Below are 22,797 nucleotides of genomic sequence, written 5' to 3'. Positions count from 1 at the left end.
GGCTGCTGGTACTTCGCAGTTACACTGGTGGCTCTGTTAGCTGTTTATTTAAATATTTAGTTCGATAAGTCATTGTGTACAGCGGCACCAAAACGGGAAAGCTGAGCATTGACGGTATCACTTTATGGCAAGTACACGTTGCAACTGACCTGTTTTGCCTGATGCACCGACTTTTCGTATTTGGCAAGGATCGCGAGCCTTCGTAGCTCAGGGGTTAGAGCACTCGTCTTGTAAATCAGGGGTCGAGTGTTCAAATCTCTCCGAGGGCTTTCAGGGAATGTCCGTTTAAAGTTGGCCTAACTTGACTCCTCTTTCGAGCGGGTTGCGGCTATTTGCATTGCTTGGACTCGTATCAAAGCGTGAGAAATATGACGGTAACGTTTTGAGTGAAAAAATGAAAGTATTTTACTTAGAGTTGACTTAGGAAGTGAGTCCGTGTTCAAGCGTTCACGGCCGGTTAGCTCAGTCCGCTAGAGCGTCGTGCTAATAACGCGAATGTCGTGGGTTCGAGCCCCACACTGGCCATTTTACGGGCTTTGCCGTCACGTTGACGGGATCAAAACAACCTAGGTGCACTGCCACGTTGCTAGATTTTACTGGTGATCTGCCCGTGTTGTGGCGTGTGTTGACGGCGCATGAAAAGAAACCTTGCTCCAGGGGAGGCTCGAACTCCCGATCTTACGCCACTGGAGCCCGTTGATGTTAACGGGAAAGCTGAGGTCCGTGATTAGAATAGTCATGGTCCAGTAGGGCATTGACGGTATCACTTTATGGCAAGTACACGTTGCAACTGACCTGTTTTGCCTGATGCACCGACTTTTCGTATTTGGCAAGGATCGCGTGCCTTCGTAGCTCAGGGGTTAGAGCACTGGTCTTGTAAACCAGGGGTCGAGAGTTCAAATCTCTCCGAGGGCTTTCAGGAAATCTCCGTTTAAAGTTGGCCTAACTTGACTCCTCTTTCGAGCGGGTTGCGGCTATTTGCATTGCTTGGACTCGTATCAAAGCGTGAGAAATATGACGGTAACGTTTTGAGTAAAAAAATAAAAGTATTTTGCTTAGAGTTGACTTAGGAAGTGAGTCCGTGTTCGCGCGTTCACGGCCGGTTAGCTCAGTCGGCTAGAGCGTCGTGCTAATAACGCGAATGTCGTGGGTTCGAGCCCCACACTGGCCATTTTACGGGCTTTGCCGTCACGTTGACGGGATCAAAACAACCTGGGTGCACTGCCACGTTGCTAGATTTTACTGGTGATCTGCCCGTGTTGTGGCGTGTGTTGACGGCGCATGAAAAGAAACCTTGCTCCAGGGGAGGCTCGAACTCCCGATCTTCGCATGTCTTTGTCGATACTGACTTATAAGTAGGACGCGCTAACCGACTACGCCACTGGAGCCCGTTGATGTTAACGGGAAAGCTGAGGTCCGTAATTAGAATAGTCATGGTCCAGTAGGGCATTGACGGTATCACTTTATGGCAAGTACACGTTGCAACTGACCTGTTTTGCCTGATGCACCGACTTTTCGTATTTGGCAAGGATCGCGTGCCTTCGTAGCTCAGGGGTTAGAGCACTGGTCTTGTAAACCAGGGGTCGAGAGTTCAAATCTCTCCGAGGGCTTTCAGGAAATGTCCGTTTAAAGTTGGCCTAACTTGACTCCTCTTTCGAGCGGGTTGCGGCTATTTGCATTGCTTGGACTCGTATCAAAGCGTGAGAAATATGACGGTAACGTTTTGAGTAAAAAAATAAAAGTATTTTGCTTAGAGTTGACTTAGGAAGTGAGTCCGTGTTCACGCGTTCACGGCCGGTTAGCTCAGTCGGCTAGAGCGTCGTGCTAATAACGCGAATGTCGTGGGTTCGAGCCCCACACTGGCCATTTTACGGGCTTTGCCGTCACGTTGACGGGATCAAAACAACCTGGGTGCACTGCCACGTTGCTAGATTTTACTGGTGATCTGCCGGTGTTGTGGCGTGTGTTGACGGCGCATGAAAAGAAACCTTGCTCCAGGGGAGGCTCGAACTCCCGATCTTCGCATGTCTTTGTCGATACTGACTTATAAGTAGGACGCGCTAACCGACTACGCCACTGGAGCCCGTGGATGTTAACGGGAAAGCTGAGGTCCATGATTAGAATAGTCATGGTCCAGTAGGGCATTGACGGTATCACTTTATGGCAAGTACACGTTGCAACTGACCTGTTTTGCCTGATGCACCGACTTTTCGTATTTGGCAAGGATCGCGTGCCTTCGTAGCTCAGGGGTTAGAGCACTGGTCTTGTAAACCAGGGGTCGAGAGTTCAAATCTCTCCGAGGGCTTTCAGGGAATGTCCGTTTAAAGTTGGCCTAACTTGACTCCTCTTTCGAGCGGGTTGCGGCTATTTGCATTGCTTGGACTCGTATCAAAGCGTGAGAAATATGACGGTAACGTTTTGAGTAAAAAAATAAAAGTATTTTGCTTAGAGTTGACTTAGGAAGTGAGTCCGTGTTCACGCGTTCACGGCCGGTTAGCTCAGTCGGCTAGAGCGTCGTGCTAATAACGCGAATGTCGTGGGTTCGAGCCCCACACTGGCCATTTTACGGGCTTTGCCGTCACGTTGACGGGATCAAAACAACCTGGGTGCACTGCCACGTTGCTAGATTTTACTGGTGATCTGCCGGTGTTGTGGCGTGTGTTGACGGCGCATGAAAAGAAACCTTGCTCCAGGGGAGGCTCGAACTCCCGATCTTCGCATGTCTTTGTCGATACTGACTTATAAGTAGGACGCGCTAACCGACTACGCCACTGGAGCCCGTGGATGTTAACGGGAAAGCTGAGGTCCATGATTAGAATAGTCATGGTCCAGTAGGGCATTGACGGTATCACTTTATGGCAAGTACACGTTGCAACTGACCTGTTTTGCCTGATGCACCGACTTTTCGTATTTGGCAAGGATCGCGTGCCTTCGTAGCTCAGGGGTTAGAGCACTGGTCTTGTAAACTAGGGTCGAGAGTTCAAATCTCTCCTAGGGCTTTCAGGAAATGTCCGTTTAAAGTTGGCCTAACTTGACTCCTCTTTCGAGCGGGTTGCGGCTATTTGCATTGCTTGGACTCGTATCAAAGCGTGAGAAATATGACGGTAACGTTTTGAGTAAAAAAATAAAAGTATTTTACTTAGAGTTGACTTAGGAAGTGAGTCCGTGTTCACGCGTTCACGGCCGGTTAGCTCAGTCGGCTAGAGCGTCGTGCTAATAACGCGAATGTCGTGGGTTCGAGCCCCACACTGGCCATTTTACGGGCTTTGCCTTCACGTTGACGGGATCAAAACAACCTGGGTGCACTGCCACGTTGCTAGATTTTACTGGTGATCTGCCCGTGCTGTGGCGTGTGTTGACGGCGCATGAAAAGAAACCTTGCTCCAGGGGAGGCTCGAACTCCCGATCTTCGCATGTCTTTGTCGATGCTGACTTATAAGTACGACGCGCTAACCGACTACGCCACTGGAGCCCGTGGTTGTTAACGGGAAAGCTGAGGTCCGTGATTAGAATAGTCATGGTCCAGTAGGGCATTGATGGTATCACTTTATGGCAAGTACACGTTGCAACTGACCTGTTTTGCCTGATGCACCGACTTTTCGTATTTGGCAAGGATCGCGTGCCTTCGTAGCTCAGGGGTTAGAGCACTGGTCTTGTAAACCAGGGGTCGAGAGTTCAAATCTCTCCGAGGGCTTTCAGGGAATGTCCGTTTAAAGTTGGCCTAACTTGACTCCTCTTTCGAGCGGGTTGCGGCTATTTGCATTGCTTGGACTCGTATCAAAGCGTGAGAAATATGACGGTAACGTTTTGAGTAAAAAAATAAAAGTATTTTACTTAGAGTTGACTTAGGAAGTGAGTCCGTGTTCACGCGTTCACGGCCGGTTTGCTCAGTCGGCTAGAGCGTCGTGCTAATAACGCGAATGTCGTGGGTTCGAGCCCCACACTGGCCATTTTACGGGCTTTGCCGTCATGTTGACGGGATCAAAACAACCTGGGTGCACTGCCACGTTGCTAGATTTTACTGGTGATCTGCCCGTGTTGTGGCGTGTGTTGACGGCGCATGAAAAGAAACCTTGCTCCAGGGGTGGCTCGAACTCCCGGTCTTCGCATGTTTTTGTCGATACTGACTTATAAGTACGACGCGCTAACCGACTACGTCACTGGAGCCCGTGGTTGTTAACGGGAAAGCTGAGGTCCGTGATTAGAATAGTCATGGTCCAGTAGGGCATTGACGGTATCACTTTATGGCAAGTACACGTTGCAACTGACCTGTTTTGCCTGATGCACCGACTTTTCGTATTTGGCAAGGATCGCCTGCCTTCGTAGCTCAGGGGTTAGAGCACTGGTCTTGTAAACCAGAGGTCGAGAGTTCAAATCTCTCCGAGGGCTTTCAGGGAATGTCCGTTCAAAGTTGGCCTAACTTGACTCCTCTTTCGAGCGGGTTGCGGCTATTTGCATTGCTTGGACTCGTATCAAGGCGTGAGAAATATGACGGTAACGGTTTGATTAAAAAAATAAAAGTATTTTACTTAGAGTTGACTTAGGAAGTGAGTCCGTGTTCACGCGTTCACGGCCGGTTAGCTCAGTCGGCTAGAGCGTCGTGCTAATAACGCGAATGTCGTGGGTTCGAGCCCCAAACTGGCCATTTTACGGGCTTTGCCGTCACGTTGACGGGATCAAAACAACCTGGGTGCACTGCCACGTTGCTAGATTTTACTGGTGATCTGCCCGTGTTGTGGCGTGTGTTGACGGCGCATGAAAAGAAACCTTGCTCCAGGGGAGGCTCGAACTCCCGATCTTCGCATGTCTTTGTCGATACTGACTTATAAGTACGACGCGCTAACCTACTACGCCACTGGAGCCCTTGGATGTTAACGGGAAAGCGGAGGTCCGTGATTAGAATAGTCATGGTCCAGTAGGGCATTGACGGTATCACTTTATGGCAAGTACACGTTGCAACTGACCTGTTTTGCCTGATGCACCGACTTTTCGTATTTGGCAAGGATCGCGTGCTTTCGTAGCTCAGGGGTTAGAGCACTGGTCTTGTAAACTAGGGGTCGAGAGTTCAAATCTCTCCTACGGCTTTCAGGAAATGTCCGTTTAAAGTTGGCCTAACTTGACTCCTCTTTCGAGCGGGTTGCGGCTATTTGCATTGCTTGGACTCGTATCAAGGCGTGAGAAATATGACGGTAACGGTTTGATTAAAAAAATAAAAGTATTTTACTTAGAGTTGGCTTAGGAAGTGAGTCCGTGTTCACGCGTTCACGGCCGGTTAGCTCAGTCGGCTAGAGCGTCGTGCTAATAACGCGAATGTCGTGGGTTCGAGCCCCAAACTGGCCATTTTACGGGCTTTGCCGTCACGTTGACGGGATCAAAACAACCTGGGTGCACTGCCACGTTGCTAGATTTTACTGGTGATCTGCCCGTGTTGTGGCGTGTGTTGACGGCGCATGAAAAGAAACCTTGCTCCAGGGGAGGCTCGAACTCCCGATCTTCGCATGTCTTTGTCGATACTGACTTATAAGTACGACGCGCTAACCTACTACGCCACTGGAGCCCTTGGATGTTAACGGGAAAGCGGAGGTCCGTGATTAGAATAGTCATGGTCTAGTAGGGCATTGACGGTATCACTTTATGGCAAGTACACGTTGCAACTGACCTGTTTTGCCTGATGCACCGACTTTTCGTATTTGGCAAGGATCGCGTGCTTTCGTAGCTCAGGGGTTAGAGCACTGGTCTTGTAAACTAGGGGTCGAGAGTTCAAATCTCTCCTACGGCTTTCAGGAAATGTCCGTTTAAAGTTGGCCTAACTTGACTCCTCTTTCGAGCGGGTTGCGGCTATTTGCATTGCTTGGACTCGTATCAAAGCGTGAGAAATATGACGGTAACGTTTTGAGTAAAAAAATAAAAGTATTTTACTTAGAGTTGACTTAGGAAGTGAGTCCGTGTTCACGCGTTCACGGCCGGTTAGCTCAGTCGGCTAGAGCGTCGTGCTAATAACGCGAATGTCGTGGGTTCGAGCCCCACACTGGCCATTTTACTGGCTTTGCCGTCACGTTGACGGGATCAAAACAACCTGGATGCACTGCCACGTTGCTAGATTTTACTGGTGATCTGCCCGTGTTGTGGCGTGTGTTGACGGCGCATGAAAAGAAACCTTGCTCCAGGGGAGGCTCGAACTCCTGATCTTCGCATGTCTTTGTCGATACTGACTTATAAGTACGACGCGCTAACCGACTACGCCACTGGAGCTCGTGGATGTTAACGGGAAAGCTGAGGTCCGTGATTAGAATAGTCATGGTCCAGTAGGGCATTGACATTATCACTTTATGGCAAGTACACGTTGCAACTGACCTGTTTTGCCTGATGCACCGACTTTTCGTATTTGGCAAGGATCGCGTGCCTTCGTAGCTCAGGGGTTAGAGCACTGGTCTTGTAAACCAGGGGTCGATAGTTCAAATCTCTCCGAGGTCTTTCAGGGAATGTCCGTTTAAAGTTGGCCTAACTTGACTCCCCTTTCGAGCGGGTTGCGGCTATTTGCATTGCTTGGACTCGTATCAAAGCGTGAGAAATATGACGGTAACGTTTTGAGTGAAAAAATAAAAGTATTTTACTTGGAGTTGACTTAGGAAGTGAGTCCGTGTTCACGCGTTCACGGCCGGTTAGCTCAGTCGGCTAGAGCGGCGTGCTAATAACGCGAATGTCGTGGGTTCGAGCCTCGCACTGGCCATTTTACGGGCATTGCCGTCACGTTGACGGAATCAAAACAACCTGGGTGCCCTGCCACGTTGCTAGATTTTACTGGTGATCTGCCCGTGTTGTGGCGTGTGTTGACGGCGCATGAAAAGAAACCTTGCTCCAGGGGAGGCTCGAACTCCCGATCTTCGCATGTCTTTGTCGATACGGACTTATAAGTACGACGCGCTAACCGACTACGCCACTGGAGCCCGTGGATGTTAACGGGAAAGCTGAGGTCCGTGATTAGAATAGTCATGGTCCAGTAGGGCATTGACGGTATCACTTTATGGCAAGTACACGTTGCAACTGACCTGTTTTGCCTGATGCACCGACTTTTCGTATTTGGCAAGGATCGCGTGCCTTCGTAGCTCAGCGGTTAGAGCACTGGTCTTGTAAACCAGGGGTCGAGAGTACAAATCTCTCCGAGGGCTTTCAGGGAATGTCCGTTTAAAGTTGGCCTAACTTGACTCCTCTTTCGAGCGGATTGTGGCTATTTGCATTGCTTGGACTCGTATCAAAGCGTGAGAAATATGACGGTAACGTTTTGAGTGAAAAAATAAAAGTATTTTACTTAGAGTTGACTTAGGAAGTGAGTCCGTGTTCACGCGTTCACGGCCGGTTAGCTCAGTCGGCTAGAGCGGCGTGCTAATAACGCGAATGTCGTGGGTTCGAGCCCCACACTGGCCATTTTACGGGCATTGCCGTCACGTTGACGGAATCAAAACAACCTGGGTGCACTGCCACGTTGCTAGATTTTACTGGTGATCTGCCCGTGTTGTGGCGTGTGTTGACGGCGCATGAAAAGAAACCTTGCTTAAGGGGAGGCTCGAACTCCCGATCTTCGCATGTCTTTGTTGATACTGACTTATAAGTACGACGCGCTAACCGACTACGCCACTGGAGCCCGTGGATGTTAACGGAAAAGCTGAGGTCCGTGAATAGAATAGCCATGGTCCAGTAGGGCATTGACGGTATCACTTTATGGCAAGTAAACGTTGCAACTGACCTGTTTTGCCTGATGCACGACTTTTCGTATTTGGCAAGGATCGCGTGCCTTCGTAGCTCAGGGGTTAGAGCACTGGTCTTGTAAACCAGGGGTCGAGAGTTCAAATCTCTCCGAGGGCTTTCAGGGAATGTCCGTTTAAGGTTGGCCTAACTTGACTCCTCTTTCGAGCGGGTTGCGGCTCTTTGCATTGCTTGGACTCGTATCAAAGCGTGAGAAATATGACGGTAACGTTTTGAGTAAAAAAATAAAAGTATTTTACTTAGAGTTGACTTAGGAAGTGAGTCCGTGTTCACGCGTTCACGGCCGGTTGGCTCAGTCGGCTAGAGCGTCGCGCTAATAACGCGAATGTCGTGGGTTCGAGCCCCACACTGGCCATTTTACGGGCTTTGCCGTCACGTTGACGGGATCAAAACAACCTGGGTGCACTGCCACGTTGCTAGATTTTACTGGTGATCTGCCCGTGTTGTGGCGTGTGTTGACGGCGCATGAAAAGAAACCTTGCTCCAGGGGAGGCTCGAACTCCCGATCTTCGCATGTCTTTGTCGATACTGACTTATAAGTACGACGCGCTAACCGACTACGCCACTGGAGCCCGTGGATGTTAACGGGAAAGCTGAGGTCCGTGATTAGAATAGTCATGGTCCAGTAGGGCATTGACGGTATCACTTTATGGCAAGTACACGTTGCAACTGACCTGTTTTGCCTGATGCACCGACTTTTCGTATTTGGCAAGGATCGCGTGTCTTCGTAGCTCAGCGGTTAGAGCACTGGTCTTGTAAACCAGGGGTCGAGAGTTTAAATCTCTCCGAGGGCTTTCAGGGAATGTCCGTTTAAAGTTGGCCTAACTTGACTCCTCTTTCGAGCGGGTTGCGGCTATTTGCATTGCTTGGACTCGTATCAAAGCGTGAGAAATATGACGGTAACGTTTTGAGTGAAAAAATGAAAGTATTTTACTTGGAGTTGACTTAGGAAGTGAGTCCGTGTTCACGCGTTCACGCCCGGTCAGCTCAGTCGACTAGAGCGGCGTGCTAATAACGCGAATGTCGTGGGTTCGAGCCCCACATTGGCCATTTTACGGGCTTTGCCGTCACGTTGACGGGATCAAAACAACCTGGGTGCACTGCCACGTTGCTAGATTGTACTGGTGATCTGCCCGTGTTGTGGCGTGTGTTGACGGCGTATGAAAAGAAACCTTGCTCCAGGGGAGGCTCGAACTCCCGATCTTCGCATGTCTTTGTCGATACTGACTTATAAGTACGACGCGCTAACCGACTACGGCACTGGAGCCCGTGGATGTTAACGGGAAAGCTGAGGTCCGTGATTAGAATAGTCATGGTCCAGTAGGGCATTGACGGTATCACTTTATGGCAAGTACACGTTGCAACTGACCTGTTTTGCCTGATGCACCGACTTTTCGTATTTGGCAAGGATCGCGTGCCTTCGTAGATCAGGGGTTAGAGCACTGGTCTTGTAAACCAGGGGTCGAGAGTTCAAATCTCTCCGAGGGCTTTCAGGGAATGTCCGTTTAAAGTTGGCCTAACTTGACTCCTCTTTCGAGCGGGTTGCGGCTATTTGCATTGCTTGGACTCGTATCAAAGCGTGAGAAATATGACGGTAACGTTTTGAGTAAAAAAATAAAAGTATTTTACTTAGAGTTGACTTAGGAAGTGAGTCCGTGTTCACGCGTTCACGGCCGGTTAGCTCAGTCGGCTAGAGCGTCGTGCTAATAACGCGAATGTCGTGGGTTCGAGCCCCACACTGGCCATTTTACGGGCTTTGCCGTCACGTTGACGGGATCAAAACAACCTGGGTGCACTGCCACGTTGCTAGATTTTACTGGTGATCTGCCCGTGTTGTGGCGTGTGTTGACGGCGCATGAAAAGAAACCTTGCTCCAGGGGAGGCTCAAACTCCCGATCTTCGCATGTCTTTGTCGATACTGACTTATAAGTACGACGCGCTAACCGACTACGCCACTGGAGCCCGTGGATGTTAACGGGAAAGCTGAGGTCCGTGATTAGAATAGTCATGGTCCAGTAGGGCATTGACGGTATCACTTTATGGCAAGTACACGTTGCAACTGACCTGTTTTGCCTGATGCACCGACTTTTCGTGTTTGGCAAGGATCGCGTGCCTTCGTAGCTCAGGGGTTAGAGCACTGGTCTTGTAAACCAGGGCTCGAGAGTTCAAATCTCTCCGAGGGCTTTCAGGGAATGTCCGTTTAAAGTTGGCCTAACTTGACTCCTCTTTCGAGCGGGTTGCGGCTATTTGCATTGCTTGGACTCGTATCAAAGCGTGAGAAATATGACGGTAACGTTTTGAGTAAAAAAATAAAAGTATTTTGCTTAGAGTTGACTTAGGAAGTGAGTCCGTGTTCACGCGTTCACTTCCGGTTAGCTTAGTCGGCTAGAGCGTCGTGCTAATAACGCGAATGTCGTGGGTTCGAGCCCCACACTGGCCATTTTACGGGCTTTGCCGGCACGTTGACGGGATCAAAACAACCTGGGTGCACTGCGACGTTGCTAGATTTTACTGGTGATCTGCCCGTGCTGTGGCGTGTGTTGACGGCGCATGAAAAGAAACCTTGCTCCAGGGGAGGCTCGAACTCCCGATCTTCGCATGTCTTTGTCGATACTGACTTATAAGTACGACGCGCTAACCGACTACGCCACTGGAGCCCGTGGATGTTAACGGGAAAGCTGAGGTCCGTGATTAGAATAGTCATGGTCCAGTAGGGCATTGACGGTATCACTTTATGGCAAGTACACGTTGCAACTGACCTGTTTTGCCTGATGCACCGACTTTTCGTATTTGGCAAGGATCGCGTGCCTTCGTAGCTCAGCGGTTAGAGCACTGGTCTTGTAAACCAGGGGTCGAGAGTTTAAATCTCTCCGAGGGCTTTCAGGGAATGTCCGTTTAAAGTTGGCCTAACTTGACTCCTCTTTCGAGCGGGTTGCGGCTATTTGCATTGCTTGGACTCGTATCAAAGCGTGAGAAATATGACGGTAACGTTTTGAGTGAAAAAATGAAAGTATTTTACTTGGAGTTGACTTAGGAAGTGAGTCCGTGTTCACGCGTTCACGCCCGGTCAGCTCAGTCGGCTAGAGCGGCGTGCTAATAACGCGAATGTCGTGGGTTCGAGCCCCACATTGGCCATTTTACGGGCTTTGCCGTCACGTTGACGGGATCAAAACAACCTGGGTGCACTGCCACGTTGCTAGATTGTACTGGTGATCTGCCCGTGTTGTGGCGTGTGTTGACGGCGTATGAAAAGAAACCTTGCTCCAGGGGAGGCTCGAACTCCCGATCTTCGCATGTCTTTGTCGATACTGACTTATAAGTACGACGCGCTAACCGACTACGGCACTGGAGCCCGTGGATGTTAACGGGAAAGCTGAGGTCCGTGATTAGAATAGTCATGGTCCAGTAGGGCATTGACGGTATCACTTTATGGCAAGTACACGTTGCAACTGACCTGTTTTGCCTGATGCACCGACTTTTCGTATTTGGCAAGGATCGCGTGCCTTCGTAGATCAGGGGTTAGAGCACTGGTCTTGTAAACCAGGGGTCGAGAGTTCAAATCTCTCCGAGGGCTTTCAGGGAATGTCCGTTTAAAGTTGGCCTAACTTGACTCCTCTTTCGAGCGGGTTGCGGCTATTTGCATTGCTTGGACTCGTATCAAAGCGTGAGAAATATGACGGTAACGTTTTGAGTAAAAAAATAAAAGTATTTTACTTAGAGTTGACTTAGGAAGTGAGTCCGTGTTCACGCGTTCAAGGCCGGTTAGCTCAGTCGGCTAGAGCGTCGTGCTAATAACGCGAATGTCGTGGGTTCGAGCCCCACACTGGCCATTTTACGGGCTTTGCCGTCCCGTTGACGGGATCAAAACAACCTGGGTGCACTGCCACGTTGCTAGATTTTACTGGTGATCTGCCCGTGTTGTGGCGTGTGTTGACGGCGCATGAAAAGAAACCTTGCTCCAGGGGAGGCTCGAACTCCCGATCTTCGCATGTCTTTGTCGATACTGACTTATAAGTACGACGCGCTAACCGACTACGCCACTGGAGCCCGTGGATGTTAACGGGAAAGTTGAGGTCCGTAATTAGAATAGTCATAGTCCAGTAGGGCATTGACGGTATCACTTTATGGCAAGTACACGTTGCAACTGACCTGTTTTGCCTGATGCACCGACCTTTCGTATTGGGCAAGGATCGCGTGCCTTCGTAGCTCAGGGGTTAGAGCACTGGTCTTGTAAACCAGGGGTCGAGAGTTCAAATCTCTCCGAGGGCTTTCAGGGAATGTCCGTTTAAAGTTGGCCTAACTTGACTCCCCTTTCGAGCGGGTTGCGGCTCTTTGCATTGCTTGGACTCGTATCAAAGCGTGAGAAATATGACGGTAACGTTTTGAGTAAAAAAATAAAAGTATTTTACTTAGAGTTGACTTAGGAAGTGAGTCCGTGTTCACGCGTTCACGGCCGGTTAGCTCAGTCGGCTAGAGCGTCGTGCTAATAACGCGAATGTCGTGGGTTCGAGCCCCACACTGGCCATTTTACGGGCTTTGCCGTCACGTTGACGGGATCAAAACAACCTGGGTGCACTGCCACGTTGCTAGATTTTACTGGTGATCTGCCCGTGTTGTGGCGTGTGTTGACGGCGCATGAAAAGAAACCTTGCTCCAGGGGAGGCTCAAACTCCCGACCTTCGCATGTCTTTGTCGATACTGACTTATAAGTACGACGCGCTAACCGACTACGCCACTGGAGCCCGTGGATGTTAACGGGAAAGCTGAGGTCCGTGATTAGAATAGTCATGGTCCAGTAGGGCATTGACGGTATCACTTTATGGCAAGTACACGTTGCAACTGACCTGTTTTGCCTGATGCACCGACTTTTCGTGTTTGGCAAGGATCGCGTGCCTTCGTAGCTCAGGGGTTAGAGCACTGGTCTTGTAAACCAGGGCTCGAGAGTTCAAATCTCTCCGAGGGCTTTCAGGGAATGTCCGTTTAAAGTTGGCCTAACTTGACTCCTCTTTCGAGCGGGTTGCGGCTATTTGCATTGCTTGGACTCGTATCAAAGCGTGAGAAATATGACGGTAACGTTTTGAGTAAAAAAATAAAAGTATTTTGCTTAGAGTTGACTTAGGAAGTGAGTCCGTGTTCACGCATTCACTTCCGGTTAGCTTAGTCGGCTAGAGCGTCATGCTAATAACGCGAATGTCGTGGGTTCGAGCCCCACACTGGCCATTTTACGGGCTTTGCCGTCACGTTGACGGGATCAAAACAACCTGGGTGCACTGCCACGTTGCTAGATTTTACTGGTGATCTGCCCGTGCTGTGGCGTGTGTTGACGGCGCATGAAAAGAAACCTTGCTCCAGGGGAGGCTCGAACTCCCGATCTTCGCATGTCTTTGTCGATACTGACTTATAAGTACGACGCGCTAACCGACTACGCCACTGGAGCCCGTGGATGTTAACGGGAAAGCTGAGGTCCGTAATTAGAATAGTCATAGTCCAGTAGGGCATTGACGGTATCACTTTATGGCAAGTACACGTTGCAACTGACCTGTTTTGCCTGATGCACCGACCTTTCGTATTGGGCAAGGATCGCGTGCCTTCGTAGCTCAGGGGTTAGAGCACTGGTCTTGTAAACCAGGGGTCGAGAGTTCAAATCTCTCCGAGGGCTTTCAGGGAATGTCCGTTTAAAGTTGGCCTAACTTGACTCCCCTTTCGAGCGGGTTACGGCTCTTTGCATTGCTTGGACTCGTATCAAAGCGTGAGAAATATGACGGTAACGTTTTGAGTAAAAAAATAAAAGTATTTTACTTAGAGTTGACTTAGGAAGTGAGTCCGTGTTCACGCGTTCACGGCCGGTTAGCTCAGTCGGCTAGAGCGTCGTGCTAATAACGCGAATGTCGTGGGTTCGAGCCCCACACTGGCCATTTTACGGGCTTTGCCGTCACGTTGACGGGATCAAAACAACCTGGGTGCACTGCCACGTTGCTAGATTTTACTGGTGATCTGCCCGTGTTGTGGCGTGTGTTGACGGCGCATGAAAAGAAACCTTGCTCCAGGGGAGGCTCAAACTCCCGATCTTCGCATGTCTTTGTCGATACTGACTTATAAGTACGACGCGCTAACCGACTACGCCACTGGAGCCCTTGGATGTTAACGGGAAAGCTGAGGTCCGTGATTAGAATAGTCATGGTCCAGTAGGGCATTGACGGTATCACTTTATGGCAAGTACACGTTGCAACTGACCTGTTTTGCCTGATGCACCGACTTTTCGTGTTTGGCAAGGATCGCGTGCCTTCGTAGCTCAGGGGTTAGAGCACTGGTCTTGTAAACCAGGGCTCGAGAGTTCAAATCTCTCCGAGGGCTTTCAGGGAATGTCCGTTTAAAGTTGGCCTAACTTGACTCCTCTTTCGAGCGGGTTGCGGCTATTTGCATTGCTTGGACTCGTATCAAAGCGTGAGAAATATGACGGTAACGTTTTGAGTAAAAAAATAAAAGTATTTTGCTTAGAGTTGACTTAGGAAGTGAGTCCGTGTTCACGCGTTCACGGCCGGTTAGCTGAGTCGGCTAGAGCGTCGTGCTAATAACGCGAATGTCGTGGGTTCGAGCCCCACACTGGCCATTTTACGGGCTTTGCCGGCACGTTGACGGGATCAAAACAACCTGGGTGCACTGCCACGTTGCTAGATTTTACTGGTGATCTGCCCGTGCTGTGGCGTGTGTTGACGGCGCATGAAAAGAAACCTTGCTCCAGGGGAGGCTCGAACTCCCGATCTTCGCATGTTTTTGTCGATACTGACTTATAAGTACGACGCGCTAACCGACTACGCCACTGGAGCCCGTGGATGTTAACGGGAAAGCTGAGGTCCGTGATTAGAATAGTCATGGTCCAGTAGGGCATTGACGGTATCACTTTATGGCAAGTACACGTTGCAACTGACCTGTTTTGCCTGATGCACCGACTTTTCGTATTTGGCAAGGAACGCGTGCCTTCGTAGCTCAGGAGTTAGAGCACTGGTCTTGCAAACCAGGGGTCGAGAGTTCAAGTCTCTCCGACGGCTTTCAGGGAATGTCCGTTTAAAGTTGGCCTAACTTGACTCCTCTTTCGAGCGGGTTGCGGCTATTTGCATTGCTTGGACTCGTATCAAAGCGTGAGAAATATGACGGTAACGTTTTGAGTAAAAAAATAAAAGTATTTTGCTTAGAGTTGACTTATGAAGTGAGTCCGTGTTCACGCGTTCACGGCCGGTTAGCTCAGTCGGCTAGAGCGTCGTGCTAATAACGCGAATGTCGTGGGTTCGAGCCCCACACTGGCCATTTTACGGGCTTTGCCGTCACGTTGACGGGATCAAAACAACCTGGGTGCACTGCCACGTTGCTAGATTTTACTGGTGATCTGCCCGTGCTGTGGCGTGTGTTGACGGCGCATGAAAAGAAACCTTGCTCCAGGGGAGGCTCGAACTCCCGATCTTCGCATGTCTTTGTCGATACTGACTTATAAGTACGACGCGCTAACCGACTACGCCACTGGAGCCCGTGGATGTTAACGGGAAAGCTGAGGTCCGTGATTAGAATAGTCATGGTCCAGTAGGGCATTGACGGTATCACTTTATGGCAAGTACACGTTGCAACTGGCCTGTTTTGCCTGATGCACCGACTTTTCGTATTTGGCAAGGATCGCGTGCCTTCGTAGCTCAGGGGTTAGAGCACTGGTCTTGTAAAACAGGGGTCGAGAGTTCAGGTCTCTCCGACGGCTTTCAGGGAATGTCCGTTTAAAGTTGGCCTAACTTGACTCCTCTTTCGAGCGGGTTGCGGCTATTTGCATTACTTGGACTCGTATCAAAGCGTGAGAAATATGACGGTAACGTTTTGAGTAAAAAAATAAAAGTATTTTGCTTAGAGTTGACTTAGGAAGTGAGTCCGTGTTCACGCGTTCACGGCCGGTTAGCTCAGTCGGCTAGAGCGGCGTGCTAATAACGCGAATGTCGTGGGTTCGAGCCCCACACTGGCCATTTTACGGGCTTTGCCGTCACGTTGACGGGATCAAAACAACCTGGGTGCACTGCCACGTTGCTAGATTTTACTGGTGATCTGCCCGTGCTGTGGCGTGTGTTGACGGCGCATGAAAAGAAACCTTGCTCCAGGGGAGGCTCGAACTCCCGATCTTCGCATGTCTTTGTCGATACTGACTTATAAGTACGACGCGCTAACCGACTACGCCACTGGAGCCCGTGGATGTTAACGGGAAAGCTGAGGTCCGTGATTAGAATAGTCATGGTCCAGTAGGGCATTGACGGTATCACTTTATGGCAAGTACACGTTGCAACTGACCTGTTTTGCCTGATGCACCGACTTTTCGTATTTGGCAAGGATCGCGTGCCTTCGTAGCTCAGGGGTTAGAGCACTGGTCTTGTAAACCAGGGGTCGAGAGTTCAAATCTCTCCGAGGGCTTTCAGGGAATGTCCGTTTAAAGTTGGCCTAACTTGACTCCTTTTTCGAGCGGGTTGCGGCTATTTGCATTGCTTGGACTCGTATCAAAGCGTGAGAAATATGACGGTAACGTTTTGAGTAAAAAAGTAAAAGTATTTTGCTTAGAGTTGACTTAGGAAGTGAGTCCGTGTTCACGCGTTCACGGCCGGTTAGCTCAGTCGGCTAGAGCGTCGTGCTAATAACGCGAATGTCGTGGGTTCGAGCCCCACACTGGCCATTTTACGGGCTTTGCCGTCACGTTGACGGGATCAAAACAACCTGGGTGCACTGCCACGTTGCTAGATTTTACTGGTGATCTGCCCGTGCTGTGGCGTGTGTTGACGGCGCATGAAAAGAAACCTTGCTCCAGGGGAGGCTCGAACTCCCGATCTTCGCATGTCTTTGTCGATACTGACTTATAAGTACGACGCGCTAACCGACTACGCCACTGGAGCCCGTGGATGTTAACGGGAAAGCTGAGGTCCGTGGTTAGAATAGTCATGGTCCAGTAGGGCATTGACGGTATCACTTTAAGGCAAGTACACGTTGCAACTGACCTGTTTTGCCTGATGCACCGACTTTTCGTATTTGGCAAGGATCGCGTGCCTTCGTAGCTCAGGGGTTAGAGCACTGGTCTTGTAAACCAGGGGTCGAGCGTTCAAATCTCTCCGACGGCTTTCAGGGAATGTCCATTGAAAGTTGGCCTAACTTGACTCCTCTTTCGAGCGGGTTGCGGCTATTTGCATTGCTTGGACTCGTATCAAAGCGTGAAAAATATGACGGTAACGTTTTAAGTAAAAAAATAAAAGTATTTTGCTTAGAGTTGACTTAGGAAGTGAGTCCGTGTTCACGCGTTCACGGCCGGTTAGCTCAGTCGGCTAGAGCGTCGTGCTAATAACGCGAATGTCGTGGGTTCGAGCCCCACACTGGCCATTTTACGGGCTTTGCCGTCACGTTGACGGGATCAAAACAACCTGGGTGCACTGCCACGTTGCTAGATTTTACTGGTGATCTGCCCGTGCTGTGGCGTGTGTTGACGGCGCATGAAAAGAAACCTTGCTCCAGGGGAGGCTCGAACTCCCGATCTTCGCATGTCTTTGTCGATACTGACTTATAAGTACGACGCGCTAACCGACTACGCCACTGGAGCCCGTGGATGTTAACGGGAAAGCTGAGGTCCGTGATTAGAATAGTCATGGTCCAGTAGGGCATTGACGGTATCACTTTATGGCAAGTACACGTTGCAACTGACCTGTTTTGCCTGATGCACCGACTTTTCGTATTTGGCAAGGATCGCGTGCTTTCGTAGCTCAGGGGTTAGAGCACTGGTCTTGTAAACCAGGGGTCGAGAGTTCAAATCTCTCCGAGGGCTTTCAGGGAATGTCCGTTTAAAGTTGGCCTAACTTGACTCCTCTTTCGAGCGGGTTGCGGCTATTTGCATTGCTTGGACTCGTATCAAAGCGTGAGAAATATGACGGTAACGTTTTGAGTAAAAAAATAAAAGTATTTTGCTTAGAGTTGACTTATGAAGTGAGTCCGTGTTCACGCGTTCACGCCCGGTTAGCTCAGTCGGCTAGAGCGTCGTGCTAATAACGCGAATGTCGTGGGTTCGAGCCCCACACTGGCCATTTTACGGCTTTGCCGTCACGTTGACGGGATCAAAACAACCTGGGTGCACTGCCACGTTGCTAGATTTTACTGGTGATCTGCCCGTGCTGTGGCGTGTGTTGACGGCACATGAAAAGAAACCTTGCTCCAGGGGAGGCTCGAACTCCCGATCTTCGCATGTCTTTGTCGATACTGACTTATAAGTACGACGCGCTAACCGACTACGCCACTGGAGCCCGTGGATGTTAACGGGAAAGCTGAGGTCCGTGATTAGAATAGTCATGGTCCAGTAGGGCATTGACGGTATCACTTTATGGCAAGTACACGTTGCAACTGGCCTGTTTTGCCTGATGCACCGACTTTTCGTATTTGGCAAGGATCGCGTGCCTTCGTAGCTCAGGGGTTAGAGCACTGGTCTTGTAAACCAGGGGTCGAGCGTTCAAATCTCTCTGAGGGCTTTCAGGGAATGTCCATTGAAAGTTGGCCTAACTTGACTCCTCTTTCGAGCGGGTTGCGGCTATTTGCATTGCTTGGACTCGTATCAAAGCGTGAAAAATATGACGGTAACGTTTTGAGTAAAAAAATAAAAGTATTTTGCTTAGAGTTGACTTAGGAAGTGAGTCCGTGTTCACGCGTTCACGGCCGGTTAGCTCAGTCGGCTAGAGCGTCGTGCTAATAACGCGAATGTCGTGGGTTCGAGCCCCACACTGGCCATTTTACGGGCTTTGCCGTCACGTTGACGGGATCAAAACAACCTGGGTGCACTGCCACGTTGCTAGATTTTACTGGTGATCTGCCCGTGCTGTGGCGTGTGTTGACGGCGCATGAAAAGAAACCTTGCTCCAGGGGAGGCTCGAACTCCCGATCTTCGCATGTCTTTGTCGATACTGACTTATAAGTACGACGCGCTAACCGACTACGCCACTGGAGCCCGTGAATGTTAACGGGAAAGCTGAGGTCCGTGATTAGAATAGTCATGGTCCAGTAGGGCATTGACGGTATCACTTTATGGCAAGTACACGTTGCAACTGGCCTGTTTTGCCTGATGCACCGACTTTTCGTATTTGGCAAGGATCGCGTGCCTTCGTAGCTCAGGGGTTAGAGCACTGGTCTTGTAAACCAGGGGTCGAGAGTTCAAATCTCTCCGAGGGCTTTCAGGGAATGTCCGTTTAAAGTTGGCCTCACATGACTCCTCTTTCGAGCGGGTTGCGGCTATTTGCATTGCTTGGACTCGTATCAAAGCGTGAGAAATATGACGGTAACGTTTTGAGTAAAAAAATAAAAGTATTTTGCTTAGAGTTGACTTTGGAAGTGAGTCCGTGTTCACGCGTTCACGGCCGGTTAGCTCAGTCGGCTAGAGCGTCGTGCTAATAACGCGAATGTCGTGGGTTCGAGCCCCACACTGGCCATTTTACGGGCTTTGCCGTCACGTTGACGGGATCAAAACAACCTAGGTGCACTGCCACGTTGCTAGATTTTACTGGTGATCTGCCCGTGCTGTGGCGTGTGTTGACGGCGCATGAAAAGAAACCTTGCTCCAGGGGAGGCTCGAACTCCCGATTTTCGCATGTCTTTGTCGATACTGACTTATAAGTACGACGCGCTAACCGACTACGCCACTGGAGCCCGTGGATGTTAACGGGAAAGCTGAGGTCCGTGATTAGAATAGTCATGGTCCAGTAGGGCATTGACGGTATCACTTTATGGCAAGTACACGTTGCAACTGGCCTGTTTTGCCTGATGCACCGACTTTTCGTATTTGGCAAGGATCGCGTGCCTTCGTAGCTCAGGGGTTGGAGCACTGGTCTTGTAAACCAGGGATTGAGAGTTCAAATCTCTCCGAGGGCTTTCAGGGAATGTCCGTTTAAAGTTGGCCTAACATGACTCCTCTTTCGACCTGGTTGCGGCTATTTGCATTGCTTGGACTCGTATCAAAGCGTGAGAAATATGACGGTAACGTTTTGAGTAAAAAAATAAAAGTATTTTGCTTAGAGTTGACTTAGGAAGTGAGTCCGTGTTCACGCGTTCACGGCCGGTTACCTCAGTCGGCTAGAGCGTCGTGCTAATAACGCGAATGTCGTGGGTTCGAGCCCCACACTGGCCATTTTACGGGCTTTGCCGTCACGTTGACGGGATCAAAACAACCTGGGTGCACTGCCACGTTGCTAGATTTTACTGGTGATCTGCCCGTGCTGTGGCGTGTGTTGACGGCGCATGAAAAGAAACCTTGCTCCAGGGGAGGCTCGAACTCCCGATTTTCGCATGTCTTTGTCGATACTGACTTATAAGTAGGACGCGCTAACCGACTACGCCACTGGAGCCCGTGGATGTTAACGGGAAAGCTGAGGTCCGTGATTAGAATAGTCATGGTCCAGTAGGGCATTGACGGTATCACTTTATGGCAAGTACACGTTGCAACTGGCCTGTTTTGCCTGATGCACCGACTTTTCGTATTTGGCAAGGATCGCGTGCCTTCGTAGCTCAGGGGTTGGAGCACTGGTCTTGTAAACCAGGGATCGAGAGTTCAAATCTCTCCGAGGGCTTTCAGGGAATGTCCGTTTAAAGTTGGCCTAACATGACTCCTCTTTCGAGCGGGTTGCGGCTATTTGCATTGCTTGGACTCGTATCAAAGCGTGAGAAATATGACGGTAACGTTTTGAGTAAAAAAATAAAAGTATTTTGCTTAGAGTTGACTTAGGAAGTGAGTCCGTGTTCACGCGTTCACGGCCGGTTAGCTCAGTCGGCTAGAGCGTCGTGCTAATAACGCGAATGTCGTGGGTTCGAGCCCCACACTGGCCATTTTACGGGCTTTGCCGTCACGTTGACGGGATCAAAACAACCTGGGTGCACTGCCACGTTGCTAGATTTTACTGGTGATCTGCCCGTGCTGTGGCGTGTGTTGACGGCGCATGAAAAGAAACCTTGCTCCAGGGGAGGCTCGAACTCCCGATCTTCGCATGTCTTTATCGATACTGACTTATAAGTACGACGCGCTAACCGACTACGCCACTGGAGCCCGTGGATGTTAACGGGAAAGCTGAGGTCCGTGATTAGAATAGTCATGGTCCAGTAGGGCATTGACGGTATCACTTAATGGCAAGTACACGTTGCAACTGGCCTGTTTTGCCTGATGCACCGACTTTTCGTATTTGGCAAGAATCGCGTGCCTTCGTAGCCCAGGGGTTAGAGCACTGGTCTTGTAAACCAGGGGTCGAGAGTTCAAATCTCTCCGAGGGCTTTCAGGGAATGTCCGTTTAAAGTTGGCCTAACATGACTCCTCTTTCGAGCGGGTTGCGGCTATTTGCATTGCTTGGACTCGTATCAAAGCGTGAGAAATATGAAGGCAACGTTTTGAGTAAAAAAATAAAAGTATTTTGCTTAGAGTTGACTTAGGAAGTGATTCCGTGTTCACGCGTTCACGGCCGGTTAGCTCAGTCGGCTAGAGCGTCGTGCTAATAACGCGAATGTCGTGGGTTCGAGCCCCACACTGGCCATTTTACGGGCTTTGCCGTCACGTTGACGGGATCAAAACAACCTGGGTGCACTGCCACGTTGCTAGATTTTACTGGTGATCTGCCCGTGCTGTGGCGTGTGTTGACGGCGCATGAAAAGAAACCTTGCTCCAGGGGAGGCTCGAACTCCCGATCTTCGCATGTCTTTGTCGATACTGACTTATAAGTACGACGCGCTAACCGACTACGCCACTGGAGCCCGTGGATGTTAACGGGAAAGCTGAGGTCCGTGATTAGAATAGTCATGGTCCAGTAGGGCATTGACGGTATCACTTTATGGCAAGTACACGTTGCAACTGGCCTGTTTTGCCTGATGCACCGACTTTTCGTATTTGGCAAGGATCGCATGCCTTCGTAGCCCAGGGGTTAGAGCACTGGTCTTGTAAACCAGGGGTCGAGAGTTCAAATCTCTCCGAGGGCTTTCAGGGAATGTCCGTTTAAAGTTGGCCTAACATGACTCCTCTTTCGAGCGGGTTGCGGCTATTTGCATTGCTTGGACTCGTATCAAAGCGTGAGAAATATGACGGCAACGTTTTGAGTAAAAAAATAAAAGTATTTTGCTTAGAGTTGACTTAGGAAGTGAGTCCGTGTTCATGCGTTCACGGCCGGTTAGCTCAGTCGGCTAGAGCGTCGTGCTAATAACGCGAATGTCGTGGGTTCGAGCCCCACACTGGCCATTTTACAGGCTTTGCCGTCACGTTGACGGGATCAAAACAACCTGGGTGCACTGCCACGTTGCTAGATTTTACTGGTGATCTGCCCGTGCTGTGGCGTGTGTTGACGGCGCATGAAAAGAAACCTTGCTCCAGGGGAGGCTCGAACTCCCGATCTTCGCATGTCTTTGTCGATACTGACCTATAAGTACGACGCGCTAACCGACTACGCCACTGGAGCCCGTGGATGTTAACGGGAAAGCTGAGGTCCGTGATTAGAATAGTCATGGTCCAGTAGGGCATTGACGGTATCACTTTATGGCAAGTACACGTTGCAACTGGCCTGTTTTGCCTGATGCACCGACTTTTCGTATTTGGCAAGGATCGCATGCCTTCTTAGCCCAGGGGTTAGAGCACTGGTCTTGTAAACCAGGGGTCGAGAGTTCAAATTTCTCCGAGGGCTTTCAGGGAATGTCCGTTTAAAGTTGGCCTAACATGACTCCTCTTTCGAGCGAGTTGCGGCTATTTGCATTGCTTGGACTCGTATCAAAGCGTGAGAAATATGACGGCAACGTTTTGAGTAAAAAAATAAAAGTATTTTGCTTAGAGTTGACTTAGGAAGTGAGTCCGTGTTCACGCGTTCACGGCCGGTTAGCTCAGTCGGCTAGAGCGTCGTGCTAATAACGCGAATGTCGTGGGTTCGAGCCCCACACTGGCCATTTTACGGGATTTGCCGTCACGTTGACGGGATCAAAACAACCTGGGTGCACTGCCACGTTGCTAGATTTTACTGGTGATCTGCC

The 22,797-nt window shown here is 50.0% G+C and overlaps 30 non-coding genes across 30 annotated transcripts; 14 read left to right on the top strand and 16 right to left on the bottom strand.

Annotated features, from left to right (window-relative positions):
- The first annotated feature begins 842 nt into the window (after nucleotides 1–842).
- On the top strand, nucleotides 843–915 carry Trnat-ugu (transfer RNA threonine (anticodon UGU)). Its single transcript has one exon. It is a non-coding gene; the product is annotated as a tRNA-Thr (tRNA).
- Nucleotides 916–1,537: 622 nt separating this feature from the next.
- On the top strand, nucleotides 1,538–1,610 carry Trnat-ugu (transfer RNA threonine (anticodon UGU)). Its single transcript has one exon. It is a non-coding gene; the product is annotated as a tRNA-Thr (tRNA).
- A 622-nt stretch (nucleotides 1,611–2,232) lies between these two features.
- On the top strand, nucleotides 2,233–2,305 carry Trnat-ugu (transfer RNA threonine (anticodon UGU)). Its single transcript has one exon. It is a non-coding gene; the product is annotated as a tRNA-Thr (tRNA).
- Nucleotides 2,306–3,379: 1,074 nt separating this feature from the next.
- Trnai-uau (transfer RNA isoleucine (anticodon UAU)) lies at nucleotides 3,380–3,472 on the bottom strand. Its single transcript is given in 2 exon segments — nucleotides 3,380–3,415; nucleotides 3,435–3,472. It is a non-coding gene; the product is annotated as a tRNA-Ile (tRNA).
- A 149-nt stretch (nucleotides 3,473–3,621) lies between these two features.
- Nucleotides 3,622–3,694, top strand: Trnat-ugu (transfer RNA threonine (anticodon UGU)). Its single transcript has one exon. It is a non-coding gene; the product is annotated as a tRNA-Thr (tRNA).
- A 622-nt stretch (nucleotides 3,695–4,316) lies between these two features.
- Trnat-ugu (transfer RNA threonine (anticodon UGU)) lies at nucleotides 4,317–4,389 on the top strand. The gene has a single exon. It is a non-coding gene; the product is annotated as a tRNA-Thr (tRNA).
- A 2,465-nt stretch (nucleotides 4,390–6,854) lies between these two features.
- On the bottom strand, nucleotides 6,855–6,947 carry Trnai-uau (transfer RNA isoleucine (anticodon UAU)). The gene is given in 2 exon segments: nucleotides 6,855–6,890; nucleotides 6,910–6,947. It is a non-coding gene; the product is annotated as a tRNA-Ile (tRNA).
- Nucleotides 6,948–7,790: 843 nt separating this feature from the next.
- Trnat-ugu (transfer RNA threonine (anticodon UGU)) lies at nucleotides 7,791–7,863 on the top strand. Its single transcript has one exon. It is a non-coding gene; the product is annotated as a tRNA-Thr (tRNA).
- A 182-nt stretch (nucleotides 7,864–8,045) lies between these two features.
- Nucleotides 8,046–8,119, top strand: Trnai-aau (transfer RNA isoleucine (anticodon AAU)). Its single transcript has one exon. It is a non-coding gene; the product is annotated as a tRNA-Ile (tRNA).
- A 124-nt stretch (nucleotides 8,120–8,243) lies between these two features.
- Nucleotides 8,244–8,336, bottom strand: Trnai-uau (transfer RNA isoleucine (anticodon UAU)). The gene is given in 2 exon segments: nucleotides 8,244–8,279; nucleotides 8,299–8,336. It is a non-coding gene; the product is annotated as a tRNA-Ile (tRNA).
- Nucleotides 8,337–10,328: 1,992 nt separating this feature from the next.
- Trnai-uau (transfer RNA isoleucine (anticodon UAU)) lies at nucleotides 10,329–10,421 on the bottom strand. Its single transcript is given in 2 exon segments — nucleotides 10,329–10,364; nucleotides 10,384–10,421. It is a non-coding gene; the product is annotated as a tRNA-Ile (tRNA).
- A 149-nt stretch (nucleotides 10,422–10,570) lies between these two features.
- On the top strand, nucleotides 10,571–10,643 carry Trnat-ugu (transfer RNA threonine (anticodon UGU)). The gene has a single exon. It is a non-coding gene; the product is annotated as a tRNA-Thr (tRNA).
- Nucleotides 10,644–11,718: 1,075 nt separating this feature from the next.
- On the bottom strand, nucleotides 11,719–11,811 carry Trnai-uau (transfer RNA isoleucine (anticodon UAU)). The gene is given in 2 exon segments: nucleotides 11,719–11,754; nucleotides 11,774–11,811. It is a non-coding gene; the product is annotated as a tRNA-Ile (tRNA).
- A 149-nt stretch (nucleotides 11,812–11,960) lies between these two features.
- On the top strand, nucleotides 11,961–12,033 carry Trnat-ugu (transfer RNA threonine (anticodon UGU)). Its single transcript has one exon. It is a non-coding gene; the product is annotated as a tRNA-Thr (tRNA).
- Nucleotides 12,034–13,108: 1,075 nt separating this feature from the next.
- On the bottom strand, nucleotides 13,109–13,201 carry Trnai-uau (transfer RNA isoleucine (anticodon UAU)). The gene is given in 2 exon segments: nucleotides 13,109–13,144; nucleotides 13,164–13,201. It is a non-coding gene; the product is annotated as a tRNA-Ile (tRNA).
- A 149-nt stretch (nucleotides 13,202–13,350) lies between these two features.
- On the top strand, nucleotides 13,351–13,423 carry Trnat-ugu (transfer RNA threonine (anticodon UGU)). Its single transcript has one exon. It is a non-coding gene; the product is annotated as a tRNA-Thr (tRNA).
- A 1,075-nt stretch (nucleotides 13,424–14,498) lies between these two features.
- On the bottom strand, nucleotides 14,499–14,591 carry Trnai-uau (transfer RNA isoleucine (anticodon UAU)). Its single transcript is given in 2 exon segments — nucleotides 14,499–14,534; nucleotides 14,554–14,591. It is a non-coding gene; the product is annotated as a tRNA-Ile (tRNA).
- Nucleotides 14,592–14,740: 149 nt separating this feature from the next.
- Trnaa-ugc (transfer RNA alanine (anticodon UGC)) lies at nucleotides 14,741–14,813 on the top strand. The gene has a single exon. It is a non-coding gene; the product is annotated as a tRNA-Ala (tRNA).
- Nucleotides 14,814–15,193: 380 nt separating this feature from the next.
- Trnai-uau (transfer RNA isoleucine (anticodon UAU)) lies at nucleotides 15,194–15,286 on the bottom strand. The gene is given in 2 exon segments: nucleotides 15,194–15,229; nucleotides 15,249–15,286. It is a non-coding gene; the product is annotated as a tRNA-Ile (tRNA).
- Nucleotides 15,287–15,888: 602 nt separating this feature from the next.
- Nucleotides 15,889–15,981, bottom strand: Trnai-uau (transfer RNA isoleucine (anticodon UAU)). The gene is given in 2 exon segments: nucleotides 15,889–15,924; nucleotides 15,944–15,981. It is a non-coding gene; the product is annotated as a tRNA-Ile (tRNA).
- Nucleotides 15,982–16,130: 149 nt separating this feature from the next.
- Trnat-ugu (transfer RNA threonine (anticodon UGU)) lies at nucleotides 16,131–16,203 on the top strand. Its single transcript has one exon. It is a non-coding gene; the product is annotated as a tRNA-Thr (tRNA).
- Nucleotides 16,204–16,583: 380 nt separating this feature from the next.
- Nucleotides 16,584–16,676, bottom strand: Trnai-uau (transfer RNA isoleucine (anticodon UAU)). The gene is given in 2 exon segments: nucleotides 16,584–16,619; nucleotides 16,639–16,676. It is a non-coding gene; the product is annotated as a tRNA-Ile (tRNA).
- A 602-nt stretch (nucleotides 16,677–17,278) lies between these two features.
- Trnai-uau (transfer RNA isoleucine (anticodon UAU)) lies at nucleotides 17,279–17,371 on the bottom strand. Its single transcript is given in 2 exon segments — nucleotides 17,279–17,314; nucleotides 17,334–17,371. It is a non-coding gene; the product is annotated as a tRNA-Ile (tRNA).
- Nucleotides 17,372–17,520: 149 nt separating this feature from the next.
- On the top strand, nucleotides 17,521–17,593 carry Trnat-ugu (transfer RNA threonine (anticodon UGU)). The gene has a single exon. It is a non-coding gene; the product is annotated as a tRNA-Thr (tRNA).
- A 379-nt stretch (nucleotides 17,594–17,972) lies between these two features.
- Trnai-uau (transfer RNA isoleucine (anticodon UAU)) lies at nucleotides 17,973–18,065 on the bottom strand. Its single transcript is given in 2 exon segments — nucleotides 17,973–18,008; nucleotides 18,028–18,065. It is a non-coding gene; the product is annotated as a tRNA-Ile (tRNA).
- Nucleotides 18,066–18,667: 602 nt separating this feature from the next.
- Nucleotides 18,668–18,760, bottom strand: Trnai-uau (transfer RNA isoleucine (anticodon UAU)). The gene is given in 2 exon segments: nucleotides 18,668–18,703; nucleotides 18,723–18,760. It is a non-coding gene; the product is annotated as a tRNA-Ile (tRNA).
- A 149-nt stretch (nucleotides 18,761–18,909) lies between these two features.
- Trnat-ugu (transfer RNA threonine (anticodon UGU)) lies at nucleotides 18,910–18,982 on the top strand. Its single transcript has one exon. It is a non-coding gene; the product is annotated as a tRNA-Thr (tRNA).
- Nucleotides 18,983–20,752: 1,770 nt separating this feature from the next.
- On the bottom strand, nucleotides 20,753–20,845 carry Trnai-uau (transfer RNA isoleucine (anticodon UAU)). Its single transcript is given in 2 exon segments — nucleotides 20,753–20,788; nucleotides 20,808–20,845. It is a non-coding gene; the product is annotated as a tRNA-Ile (tRNA).
- Nucleotides 20,846–21,447: 602 nt separating this feature from the next.
- Trnai-uau (transfer RNA isoleucine (anticodon UAU)) lies at nucleotides 21,448–21,540 on the bottom strand. Its single transcript is given in 2 exon segments — nucleotides 21,448–21,483; nucleotides 21,503–21,540. It is a non-coding gene; the product is annotated as a tRNA-Ile (tRNA).
- Nucleotides 21,541–22,142: 602 nt separating this feature from the next.
- Nucleotides 22,143–22,235, bottom strand: Trnai-uau (transfer RNA isoleucine (anticodon UAU)). Its single transcript is given in 2 exon segments — nucleotides 22,143–22,178; nucleotides 22,198–22,235. It is a non-coding gene; the product is annotated as a tRNA-Ile (tRNA).
- Between the last annotated feature and the right edge of the window lie 562 nt (nucleotides 22,236–22,797).

This window comes from Hydractinia symbiolongicarpus, chromosome 4 (assembly GCF_029227915.1).
Source record: "Hydractinia symbiolongicarpus strain clone_291-10 chromosome 4, HSymV2.1, whole genome shotgun sequence".
NCBI classification, from domain to species: Eukaryota; Metazoa; Cnidaria; class Hydrozoa; order Anthoathecata; family Hydractiniidae; genus Hydractinia; species Hydractinia symbiolongicarpus.
Note: the sequence above shows the minus strand (reverse complement) of the source record. Positions and strands in the feature narration are given on the sequence as shown.